The sequence below is a fragment of the Cebus imitator genome, unplaced genomic scaffold (genome assembly GCF_001604975.1).
Source record: "Cebus imitator isolate Cc_AM_T3 unplaced genomic scaffold, Cebus_imitator-1.0 Scaffold350, whole genome shotgun sequence".
Taxonomy (NCBI): Eukaryota; Metazoa; Chordata; class Mammalia; order Primates; family Cebidae; genus Cebus; species Cebus imitator.
Genome location: NW_016107665.1, coordinates 1,337,807 through 1,350,783, shown reverse-complemented (window position 1 = coordinate 1,350,783; position 12,977 = coordinate 1,337,807). Strand labels below are relative to the sequence as shown.

At 41.7% G+C, this 12,977-nt stretch overlaps 1 pseudogene; it reads left to right on the top strand.

Moving 5' to 3' along the window:
- Positions 1–985: 985 nt before the first annotated feature.
- On the top strand, positions 986–1,508 carry LOC108287655 (annotated as a pseudogene).
- Positions 1,509–12,977: the final 11,469 nt, after the last annotated feature.

Below are 12,977 nucleotides of genomic sequence, written 5' to 3'. Positions count from 1 at the left end.
AAAAAAAAAAAAATACAAACATAAACCACGAGGCAAGGTTTCCTGTGAGGAAAGAAACTGGTACCTGAGAGACAGAGGTAGGAGTCATAGTTATTTTCCCTACTTATCTGCCCTCTGTGGATGTACTGTCCTATTTTTTTTTTAAGTAAAATAAGAGAAAAAAATAACAAAAAACAAGAGAGGCAAGGGAGGGGCGGGGATTGGAGATGGGATGGGGCAGGAGAGACCACCTGAGCGTAAAGCTGCAGCAAGAGTTCTCTCCTATTTCTCTCTTCAATACTTACTTTACAGTAGACGATAAAAGCCCTAAAAAGGCTGGGCACAGTGGCTCACACCTGTAATACCAACACTTTGGGAGGCCATGATGGGAGGACTACCTGAGCCCAGGAGTTCAAGACCAGCCCTGGCAACACAGATCTGGTCTCTAAAAAAATTTTTTTTTAATTAGTCGGGCATGGTGGTACACACCTGTAGTCCCAGTTATTCAGGAGGCTGAGGTACGAGGGTCAACTGAGCCTGGGAAGTCAAGGCTGCAGTGAGCCGTGATCATGCCACCACACTCCAGCCAGGAAAACAGAGCAAAGCTGTTTCAAAACAAAAAGGCCCTGTAAATGTTACTTCAGACTCAGTAATTCCACTTCTGATAATCCGTCCTCAGATACTAATAAAGCTTTATATGCCAAGACTCCATCAAAGCATTACCTAGATGAATAAAAAGTTGAAATAAACAGTGCAATGTGTGCTTTAGGGAGGTTCAGTTCTGCTGTAGAGAACAAGACAACAAAACCAAATAAGATGGATGAAATGCCTAAGGTGTGTGAAGTACAGAAAGTAAACAAGCACACAGCTGTCAGACACCAGCAGTAAAAGAAGAAAGAAGAGGATATGTAGTCTGAACACAGGTTGGAAGGGATAGAAATACCAAGTGGTATCCCTTCCGGTTCCTCCCCCTAGTGCAAAGGGCACACTTGGAGCCACTGGGACCATGCTGTTTCTGAATACCCCGCTCACTGGTACATCAGGGGTTGAAAAAACCCCACTAGGCAAAGAACCTGAGTCAAAATCAGGACTGAAATACATTAATGTGGGTGATTTAGCTCGAGAAGAACAATTGTATGATGGCTATGATGAAGAAGAGTATGCTTGTCCCATTTTAGATGACGACAGAGTAGTTGATGAGTTAGATAACCAAATGAGAGAAGGTAGAGTTATTGCTGCTGATTACTATGGTTGTGATTTTTCCCTGAACGCTGGTTTCATACAGTTTTTGTGTTGAGAACAGATACCAATGTATTCATGAAAGACTTGAAACAAGGGGTTATAATGAGAAGAAACTAACAGACAGTATTCAGTGTGAGATTTTTCAAGTTCTTTACGAAGAAGCCACAGCATCCTACAAGGAAGAAATCGTGTATCAGCTGCCCAGCAATTAACCAGAATAGCAAGAAAATAATGTAGAGCAGATCTGGAAATGGATTAAGCAATGGATCAAAGATCATAACTCTTGACTTAAAAACCGAGCTACTTTATAATCACTCTTGTGGATATCACTCTGCTGACATCATAGAAATTGTTCAAGTATCAGTAACAGTTTATTAAAATCATGAGCAGGACTAGCAGGTGGATAGTATATAGGCTTATGCCTGTGTTTCTTTTTCGCCATAAGAAAGCTAAACATCTGAAATATGATTAACATATTATTATTAAGAACTGAGACTGAAACTGATTTTAATACTTAAATTGTTACAGAATAAATACATCTGAAAAATGAGTGGCTATCTTTTATTTCAGAAAAAAATGTAGATGATCTCTTAAAATAAAACTAAAGACTAAAGAGAAAAAAGAAAAGAAAAACCAAGTGGTGGCTCAGTATTCATTAATGTTCAAGATCAGCCACCTATTGGTGACACTCATTCTGGCCCAACTTGTTTGAGACAGGCAAAAAAAAAAAAAAAGAAAGTTCTGGACTCTCAAAAGGGGCTGTTGCTAAGTGATAGCTCTGCCAGATACCATCCCTGCATTTCTCCAACAGAGCAGGTATCTGGGCTCCTGGCACCTTCTGTCTCTTGAGTCCCCTTGCTCATTCTCAGATCTGGTCCTCACGACCATGCCAGTGGAGTGGAAGGGTGTGTGGCAGATATACAGTCTGGATATGAACACTGCCCAAGCCAGAATACAAGCAGTGTGGTCCATCTACCCTGATGGACCTAAGTTACTCCATCTCCTTCCTCTTACTTCTCTTTGTGTGCTTAAATTCACTTAATAAATGGAATGATTCAATCATCTTAATCTGATCTGTGAGCCTTTCTGTTAGTAACTTCTGGGATAGTGTCCTTGGAGGCTACCACAGCATTAAGATAATTTCTGACCATGACAAATATAGGAAATGATCACATAAGTTTTGACATATCCATTTAACAAATTATCAATTTAAATTACATTTTGGCTTAGTAACCTCATAAGCATTCTCAACATTTGAAAAATATAAAATTGAACAGAATGTAAACTATATAAAAATAATTGTAATGAACAGAAGTATATGCACATATCCATGTATTTTAAAACTAAGGAAACACACTAAAATGTTAACAGTGGTTATCTCCAACTGATATATTCAGGTGATTTTTAAAATATTTTTGTCTTTTCCACATGAATTACTTTCATAATCTGGAATAGTCATAAACTTTTAAATATACACAGAGAAAAAGACTAGAAGGAAATCTAACATAATGGTAAGTGGTTACAGGATTCAGAGTAACTACTTTATTCTTCCATTTTTATAGTTCTTTCAGTAATGGTCATCTTGTACTTTTATCATCAAACAGCATTTTTCCCCTTGAGACAAGAGATTGGCAGTGGATAAGAACAAGCTAAAAGCATAGCCCTGGAATGAAAGTTAAAGCCTGACTGTACACAGCCATAAGTGTGCATACATTCCCAGTTGAAATAAAATCTGTCAAAGAGAGTCTACTTGTTTTGCTGCAGCAATAAGATGAAAGAAGTTTTCTGTACAATTACCAAGGCATATCCATCCTTGGGAATGACTTGACTTACCACTATTTCTAAGGCTATGAGGTCATCACTTTTGCCTGTGACATACTGCTCTCACCAACTTGAGAAGCCATGGAACTCCTGCCTTGCTCAAACACCTCCACCCAACAGCAGCTGATAAACCAAGTGGGCTTTTCATTAGACGGGGTCTGCTTTAGCATAATACAGCCAATGGTTTCCTGATGCTTCTGAAGCACTGGGAATTTTATCCCCAACCTCAGCAATACAAGGTTAGAGGTCCCAGTTCAATCAGGCAAGAAACCCCACCAGGGAACTCAGCATATTTCTCACAGGCCAAACCTCACTCATCATCATCACCCTGGGGAGTCCAAAAAAGACTTCAGATTTTGACATCAAATGCCCGACACTGTTGCTCCGATCCCACTGGCTGTGGTATGCACTCCTTACCACCAATCTCAAAACCCAACCCACCCCTGAAGGCCCATGTCTCAACAATTCAACCCTTGAAGGCCTTCCCAAGCATCAAAAGGAAGCTCAGGATCGTTTCTCTTTGATACCACATGTGCCTGTCTATACATGCATGTATGTATACTCTAAATACACATCAATACATACAGACTGTATGTGCCTGTCTATACATGCATGTATGTATACTGTAAATATACATCTATACATACAGACTGTATGTGCCTGTCTATACGTGCATGTATGTATACTGTAAATATACAACTATACATGCAGACTCTATAGACTGTAGATTGGTACATGTGCACACATGCTACAAAACCAAAACATACATGTAACTTTTGTAAATGCTAGTGCTTCACTTTCCACATATTCATGGCTTGTCTGTAGGCACACAGAATAAGGTCCCTGAGAATAGGGGCTGGCATCTATAACCCCTACATTACCTCTCACATGGAAATAAAGAACATTTCCCAACTTCCAAACAGAAATAAAGATCACTTGGGCCAGGGTCTAGGGGAGATTCTTTTGGGCCAGCATCTTAGGCGGATACAGAAAACTTAAGATTTAAAATGTTTGCTTCTGTTTGAAAATAGACCACCTTTAAGATTTCCAGCAGGTCCTGCCTGCTAAGGGAGGGGTCCCTGAGATGACTGTAACTAACCAGCCATCCCAAACCAGGTACCTGGATTGGCTCCCAGCGCTGGCTTCACCGGGGCTCGGAAGGGGTTATGAGGAGATGCAGAAGCGAAGCTCCAGGGACACACAACACTGAGTCAGAGTGCACAAGAATGATGGCTGTATGTGTTCATATGGTTTAATTCAGAGGAAATGTACAAATATTTTCATCACATTAGAAAGAAAATAATGACCAGCCTAGTCTACATGGTGAAACCCCATCTCTACTGAAAATACAAAAATCAGCCAGGTGTGGTGACTTACACCTGTGGTCCCAGCTATTCAGGAGACTGAGGCAGGAGAATAGCTTGAACCCGGGAGACAGAGATTGCAGTGAGCCGAGACTGTGTCACTGTACTCCAGCCTGGGCAACAAAGCAAACTCTGTATCAAAAAAAAAAGAAAAGAAAAGAAAAGAAAGAAAGAAAGAAAAGAAAAAAAGAAAGGAAAGAAAGGAAAGAGAAAGAGAAAGAGAAAGAAAGAAAGAAAGAAAGAAAGAAAGAAAGAAAGAAAGAAAGAAAGAAAGAAAGAAAGAAAGAAAGAAAGAAAGAAAGAAAGAAAGAAAGAAAATGATTATTTTTCCCTTAGATCTTTTGCTTATTGGTTTTGTTTTTGCTTATTGGGTTTGTTTATTGAGTATACAAGAAAAAAATAGTAAATGTATAATCTACATGAACAACCACATCACTGCCTACTCCAAGCCACCCCTCCTGCCCGACCTGCACCATTAATGCAAAACTGAAGTCTTTACCCTTCTTCCATCTTCTCTTACAGCAGTTCTGACTGGTGCATAGAGTCAGGCACATAGAGTCTGTATGTATAGACAGGCACATGAGTCTGTATGTATAGATCCCACAGCACACTGCCAAGAGCTCTAACAGACTGCCAGAATTCCTCAGCAAGATACAAGGGGCCCCTTGACTAAGGAGGCCTGAACTAGAAGTAGGGGTACAGCGTGGGCAGGGGGAACAGGTGAGGGCAGCATCCAGCTGGCCTCACCTGTGCAGCTAAGCTACGGCACATAGGGGACGTCACCTCTCAGGACTCAGTCTCCTGATCCCTTACATGGCCTTAGGGACCATACAGACAGAATGGCCTACAAGTCTAAGCAAATGCCCTATTTTCTATGAGGTATCCAAAACTCTGCTACTGAAGGAGTAATAAAAGGGAACAACGTGGATGAAGCCAACATTGACAAGAAAAGGGTGACTGCAGTATGTTTTCACCAGTTTCTGATATCCAAGAAAAAGATCACACTAAATTGCAACATTACCACGAAAAGACATTGTACTAACCTCACGCACTGTTCTGCCAATGGCTGGAGAAAATATGATCGGAGGAGGTAGGGTGGGGTAGGGTGGTCCCCAGGGGCTGAGTGAATGACCCCATTTCGGAAGCGAACAGCAGGACATAATCAATAAATTCAAGCAGAACCAACTCGTGTAAATCTGTATGTGCAAGTTAATCCCATGCTGGTTTTAAATCATCTCAAAGAGACTGATATACATTTCAGAGAAATCGGAGAACATTTAATATATCACCCTGATTTTGTCGAAGATGACACTGTGCCTGAGGACACATGGATGGCCTTAGCAAATTAACTTTAATAAACTGATAAAAATACGTGAGAGGCAGTGCACACAGGGCTCTGAGTAGAAGGGTAAGATCTGCAGCTACACAGCACACAGTGGGAACTATGCAACCGTCGGCAAGTGCCTTATAGCCACCATGTAAAATTGGACGGTAATAGTGTTCTCAAAAGGAGGTTGTGAAATGAATTCACGTGCAGAGGTGCGATCATGATGACTATGAGGATCAGTTCCACCATGTTGCTCTTGTCCTATTTAGCTATGACTCAAGGTAAATCATTCTAACTTTATGGGCCTTTTTCCCCTTGAGTGCAAAATCTAAGAAGGAAAATCCTTTCCAACTTGAACATCCTTTGAATCTAAGTTCTTCCTCTACTCATTTGCTGGGGAAACTCATCATCATGGACAAAGGATACCAACTTGAACTTCCAGTTCCTACCATAGTTTCTCAAACATCTGTCAGAATGAATAAAAGTAAGCACATAATGCATGTATGAGGCAGCCCAACTGATTCTGAATTCTAAAGCTGTGACTTTGAATGAATGAAGCTGCAGATGACAATCTCAATAGGTATCATTTACTGACACTTACTGTGCGACAAAGCAGAGCTGTTTAAAGTTCACAGTAGTTTCAGCTAGTCTTTCTGAGCTACTTCAAGGTAGGAATCTGAAGTCCTGTCTGAGGCTTAGAGAGGAAAACGACTGGCTTTTGTCCCAGGAGACACAGTCTCTCTTGCTTCTGAGCCCAGCGTCTTTTCTCTACAGCATGCTGTCTCAGCACCCTGATGAGGCAAGTGCATGCCTAAATTGCTTTCCACACACACAAGCGCACACATGCAAGACCCTCTAAGAATAGGAACTGTTAAATTGTTACATTAACAGAAAAATTCAGAGTCTAAAATCTGCCATGGACAAAGCTTCTATTCACAGCTTTGTGAAAGCTGACGATTTTGTTTATGAAGCAATAAGACATTTTTATTTCCCAGCATTGAAAAGGCTATGTTATTAGGGCACAGGAATGCTGAAATAGCCCAGAATTCCCATACACAAAGAACCCCAGGTGGCTTTCAGGGCTCTTCCTAAGAAAATAGAAGGACTGGGATTTATGTTTACAAAATGCCTAACTGGGAAGCAGAAAGTGGTTCCCACAAACATTTCACCCCAGGTCCCTCAAAAGGAAATCACAGCATCATCTAATCCTAGTAACCCTAGATAAAGTTGCTTTGCTCAGACTGCTGTGTTGTGGGCTATCTCCCCAAGACTGAGCTCTTCCCAGCTGCGACCAGTATGTTCAATATGGGAAAATAATTAAAGAGTATCTCACATTCATGCAGCACTGTGTAATTTAGTTGCCTTTCATCTTTAATTTCTAACTTAATTGGTTTTGACTTTTTTAAGTGGCCCACAGGACACTGCCTCTTTAAAATTTATTGCGGTGTGTACACTGTCACTTTTCATAAATGTACCACATGTGTTAAAACTATGTACTTTTCGGGCCGGGCGCGGTGGCTCAAGCCTGTAATCCCAGCACTTTGGGAGGCCGAGGCGGGTGGATCACGAGGTCAAGAGATCGAGACCATCCTGGTCAACATGGTGAAACCCCGTCTCTACTAAAAAACTACAAAAAATTAGCTGGGCATGGTGGCACGTGCCTGTAATCCCAGCTACTCAGGAGGCTGAGGCAGGAGAATTGCCTGAACCCAGGAGGCGGAGGTTGCGGTGAGCCGAGATCGCGCCATTGCACTCCAGCCTGGGTAACATGAGCGAAACTCCGTCTCAAAAAAAAAAAAAACTATGTACTTTTCAAGTTATGAGAGCGAGAGCTGTGGTCTGTGTGTCCACTAAATCAAGCTAGTTATTCTCTATATTATTAATTTTTTGTATATTTGGTATATCAATTACTGGGATAAATTCTCCCACTTAGGCCAACGGATTTGTGAACTTCTCCCTGAGATTCAGCCAACTTCTTCTCTCTATATATATCCATATATAAAATACATATAATATAGTTAGCATAGTGCTCAGCTCTGAAGATTCTAGCTGCTAACAAAATGGCCCACTTGTCTAATGTCACACAGCTATGATCTTAGGGAATCAGAAAATTAAAGCCCTCTGACTCCCTTCTCTTTTTTACAGGGATGATGGGGTCTTGCCCTTGTCACCCAGGCTGGAGTGCAACGGCACGATCTCACTGACCACAACCTCCACCTCCTGGGTGTAAGTGAATCTCCTGCCTCAGCTTCCTGAGTAGCTGAGATTACAGGTACACACTACTATGCCTGGATAAAGTTTTGTATTTTAGTAGAGATGGGGTTTCACCATGTTTGCCAGGCTGGTCTCAAACTCCCGACCTCAGGTGTTCTGTCCACCTCGGCCTCCCTAAGTGCTGTGATTACAGGCGTGAGCCACTGCCCCTGGCCTGACCGCCTCCTCTTAATCAGAAAGCAGGGTGGGGCAGAGGGGAAGGCAGATTTGTAGAAAGTATTTATTCCAGAACTTTATGGTTAGAGAAGTGCAGGAGACCACCACCATGTCCAAACCTCACTAAGGATCTTAAGTCACAAGTCAGCTAAATATTTTATCTTCCCCAACTTAACTGCCCAGTTTAGCTCATTCTCTCTGGAATTTATCTCCCCTTGTTGCTGACTTTGGGGCTCTGCAAGAACAGCTGTGCCATGATGCACTTTATATAAACTTCTGGTCCTGAGAAATATTTGGCATATTTAAGGCAGGTAAGAGTTAGTATCTAAACTATAGATAACCTTTGAGGACTTATCCCGGCCCTAGGATCCACAGAATTGTCAGGGGTGGTGGGGAGTGAGAGTGAGAGTGAGAGTGAGTGAGAGAGACAGAGAGAGAGAGACAGAGAGAGAGAGAGAGAGAGAGAGAGAGAGAGAGTGTGTATGTGTGTGTGTGTGTGTGTGTGTGTGTGTGTGTGTGTGTGTGTGTGCGCGAGTGTGCACCACATTCAGGGCAGACCACTCATTTCATTAACAGCTTTCAAATCCTCTGTAACATTCTCCCACATCCCAGCGGGTGAGTGAATCTGTCAAAGTCTAAGTTAATTGCACATCTGAGAGAGAAGATGCAATTTTCTCCTCTGGTTTTTGAACTCTGAAATTGACGCCTGGGAGTCCTTCTGTCCTCAAAATGTCAGCTGCAGGGCAGAAAAAATACAACACGAAGAGGCAAAATAAACCAGCAAGAAAACCTGGTAAACCGAAGAACATTCTTAGAAAGCCTCAGGGGTTAACAAGTCACAAATTTGCTGTTTTAAAAAAACAACAACAAGGAAATACTCACCTCTACTGAAAAGCAACTCCCGTCATAAGTTTTTCAGCTACAAGTTCATCAGAAACAGGTAACTGCAAAAAGCTCACAGGGTACCTGGTCTAGCAGCCAGGATTCAGCAGTGACCTATCCACATGCCACTTGTGCCAATCCTTCAGCAAGCTGACCCGTATTTCATCCACGAGAATGGAACACCACAACCAAAACTTGATTCAGAAACCAATCTTGAAGTGTAGAAACTAACCAACAAGACAGTGTGTCAAACCACCCACAGATGATTTTAAATGGATTTTCTGACACATATTCTCTTTTTTATTTCCTGGTATCTTCCCTCTAAAATAGAAGATGGATTATTTCAAGCTGCAGACACATCCTGCTTTCTTTGACCACAAGTCAAAGAGCTGAGCATCAACCCCTTGGGTCATGCGTTCACACTGTGAGCAAAAATAAAGCCCTAAGCCCCTCCATCAACTGAACAGACTCCTCCTGGCCCAGAGGATGCCAAAGAAAAGTGAAAAAACTGAATTTCCAGCCATGATGGGAAGGGAGGTTGGACACGCCTCTTCATACCTGCTCCATTTTGGAGTTCAGGCAAAACTGACCAGTATTAACATTAAAATAGAGATCAAAGACTGACAAAACACACTCTGTGGCAATAAGATACCAACTTCCAACTTGACTGTGGTATAACATCACGTGGTAGAGGGCAGACACTGAAGGAAATGGCACTATTTTACACCAAAATATATTCCTTTGACATATTTTGAAATGGCCCTGCAAAGTCATCTTTCATGGGGGAAATTTGTGTGGGGGAAACTCCATTTGCATGGGGGAATCTCCATTAATGCAGCCAGGTCTTTCTAGGATCTAGGAGAGATTAACTGAGTCTGACACCTTTTAAGGCCAGAAAAGAGACATTTACCATCTATCTTGGAAGGCTAACTGGAGGCTTAACTTACGTAACAAAACAAGAACCTTGGCCCTCCCAACCCCCACCATCCAGCTTAGCTCAAGCATTTCTTTCTACTGACTTCAAGTCTTTAGACAAAGCTTAACTCTTTCAACCAACTGCCTATCAGAAGATCTTGGAATCCACCTATGACCTGTAACATTACAGGTGGATTGTCTCCCTAAAATGTATAAAACCAAACTATGCCTCAGGCATATTTTCTCATGACCTCTTGAGACTGTTTCCCAGGCCATGGTCACTCATATCATTTCAGAATAAACATTTTTAATTATTTTAGAGTTTGGTTTTTTGGTTAACAACACCCTAACCCTACTCCAGGGCTTTTCCCAGCACCCCCACCCCCACGGCGCCCAGCCCCAGCCATTCTCTGCTTTCCTCAACACCACTGCACAGATGTAAAATATTCAGCCATAGAGGAGAAATAGAAGGCGGGCAGGATGTGATCTGCACTTCACCAAAAAACTATTCTTATGATCATCTTTCCCTTCAAGCTTCAGGTTTGCAGTTTAATCATGTTTGGCCCAGAAGTCAAGGGACCAGACACACTCCCCTATCAATCTATGAGAGTGACAAAGGAATGACAGTGTAAAACGAAAAAAAGAAAGTGAAAGCTTAAAGTGGAATACTTTCTTTCTTTCCAACCAAGCCAACAGGGCAGGCAATGGTGTGGAGCTTTTAAAGCACCTTTAATTTAACCATTCACCCTGGCAAGGACTAAGTATATAAGGAGCTAAACACACACTCCACTCAAAAATTTAACAAGTACATAAAAATTAAATCCCTAAAAAAAAAAAAGTGAGTAAGAATGCAAGGATAGCCATCAGAGATTATTTTAAAAGCCACTCCATATCCCTGGAGAGACAGAACTTCTAAAATAGCTAGACACACACTTTAAATTCAACAACTATTAAGTAACTAATACTGGACCTCCTAAATTTGCAATATGATGCTACTTTTTCCACTTAACAACATACACGGTTATCTTTCCAACCACATCCTTGTTCTCTAGGCTGTAGCTATGTTTCCTGTTTGGAAGAAACAAGAAAAGGCTGACTTAGTGTCCCGTTGCCAACAGAGGGGCAGATATAACAAAACCTATTCATAATTATGTATTCCCCGTACATTCAACACGAAAGCTATCAAGGTTATCTTTTCTAACTCCTTAGAGAAAGGCCATATGCCAGTGCATACACTTACACTGATGTAGACATTACTCAGTTCTCCGCCTTCAACAAACTTCAGGGGTAAATTGCAAGCTCTTCCAAGAAGCAGGGAGATGGAAATGTGCCATTTCCCATCAGAGAGACAATTATTTATTTATTTTGAGACAGAGTCTCGCTCTGTCACCAGGCTGGAGTGCAGTGTCTCGATCTCAGCTCACTGCAACCTCCACCTCCCTGGTTCAAGCAATTCCCCTGCCTCAGCCTCCCGATTAGCTTATACTCACGTGCCACCAAGCCTGCCTAATTTTTTTGCATTTTTACTAGAGACAGGGTTTCACCATGTTGGTCACGCTGGTCTTGAACTCCTGACCTTAGGATCTGCCCTCCTTGGCCTCCCAAAGTGTGGGCTTACAGGCATAAGCCACCATGCCAGGCCACAGACAGGACAATTAATAAACACAACTTTGGGAGGCATACAACCATACAACAATGAAGACTTCAGATTCCCAGAGAAAAATGGCATACATTCTGAAGGTCTTGGTTCGAAACTTTATTTTAGACACTGATACGGTTTAGCTATGTCCGCTCCCAAATCTCATTTTGAATTGTAACTCACATAACTCCCACATATTGTTGGAGGGACCCAGTGGTAGAAAACTGAATCATGGAGGCGGTTTCCCCAATACTGTTCTCGTAGTATTAAGTCTCACAAGATCTGATGGTTTTATAAGGGGAAACCCCTTTCACTTGGTTCTCATTTCTCTCTTGTCTGTCACCAAGTAAGACGTGCCTTTCAACTTCCACCATGACTGTGAGGCTTCCCCAGCCCCGTGGAACTGTGAGTCCATTAAACCTTTTTTTCTCTGTAAATTACCCAGTCTCGAGTATGTCTTTATCAGCAGCGTGAAAATGAACTAATATAGATGCCCACTAAAAAAACTTTTCAAGTTTCAGGAATATTTTCCGAGAAATTACAACTTCAATTTCACATACACATAACACACTCTCTTCTAGAGAATGTCCTTCATTGAAAACTGTGGTCAATTTTATAGTCCTCAACCATCAAACAGAAATTTACTACTACGCATTATACCTTCTGCACTACTGACAAGACCCACTTTCCGTTACCCATCACTTTTGCTTCGTAGCCTAATTCTAGCAGCCAGCATACCCTGTATCAGCCTGTAAAGGTAAGAGAACACTGGAGTCTTCAATTTACAGTTTGCTGTTCTGAAAGATGCCAAACTTCCGAGGTTAAGCTTATTTAATATGCTATCATCATCTCCAGCTAATAATTTATATTGAAAAGGCACAGGAAACCAATTCCCTCAGTGTCTCATTTAGGAGCCATCAGGGATGCAGCTTAAAGGTGTGAACACTAACAGAAAAATCAACATGGTCCAGACCAAGACTTGACTCAGGCTGCCATTAATATTTATGAGGTATTTACCAATGTAAGTGAGAGGTACTTAACTATCCCTACCCAAAGGTACTGAGACGGCCAACTTTAATTGCTGGGGAAATGTCTGTCTTTTATATAAAAAGCATCCTCAAGAGGAAAGAGTTTGTCTCACGGAAAAGCCTCAGCTCTATGGTCAACACTGTGGGCCCCACCTTCATACCAGGTTCCTCCACCTCTGGAAGATAGAGGTCTGTGGCCCTGGGCAAGTGGCTAAATTACTTAAATCTCAGTTTCCTTATCCGTAAAATAGGGACAATAGTAGAAGTTACCCCTCAGAATTGTTGTGAGGTTTAAACAAGTTAATATTTCAAATCCTGCTTAGAACTGTGTGTGGCACATGTATAGTGCT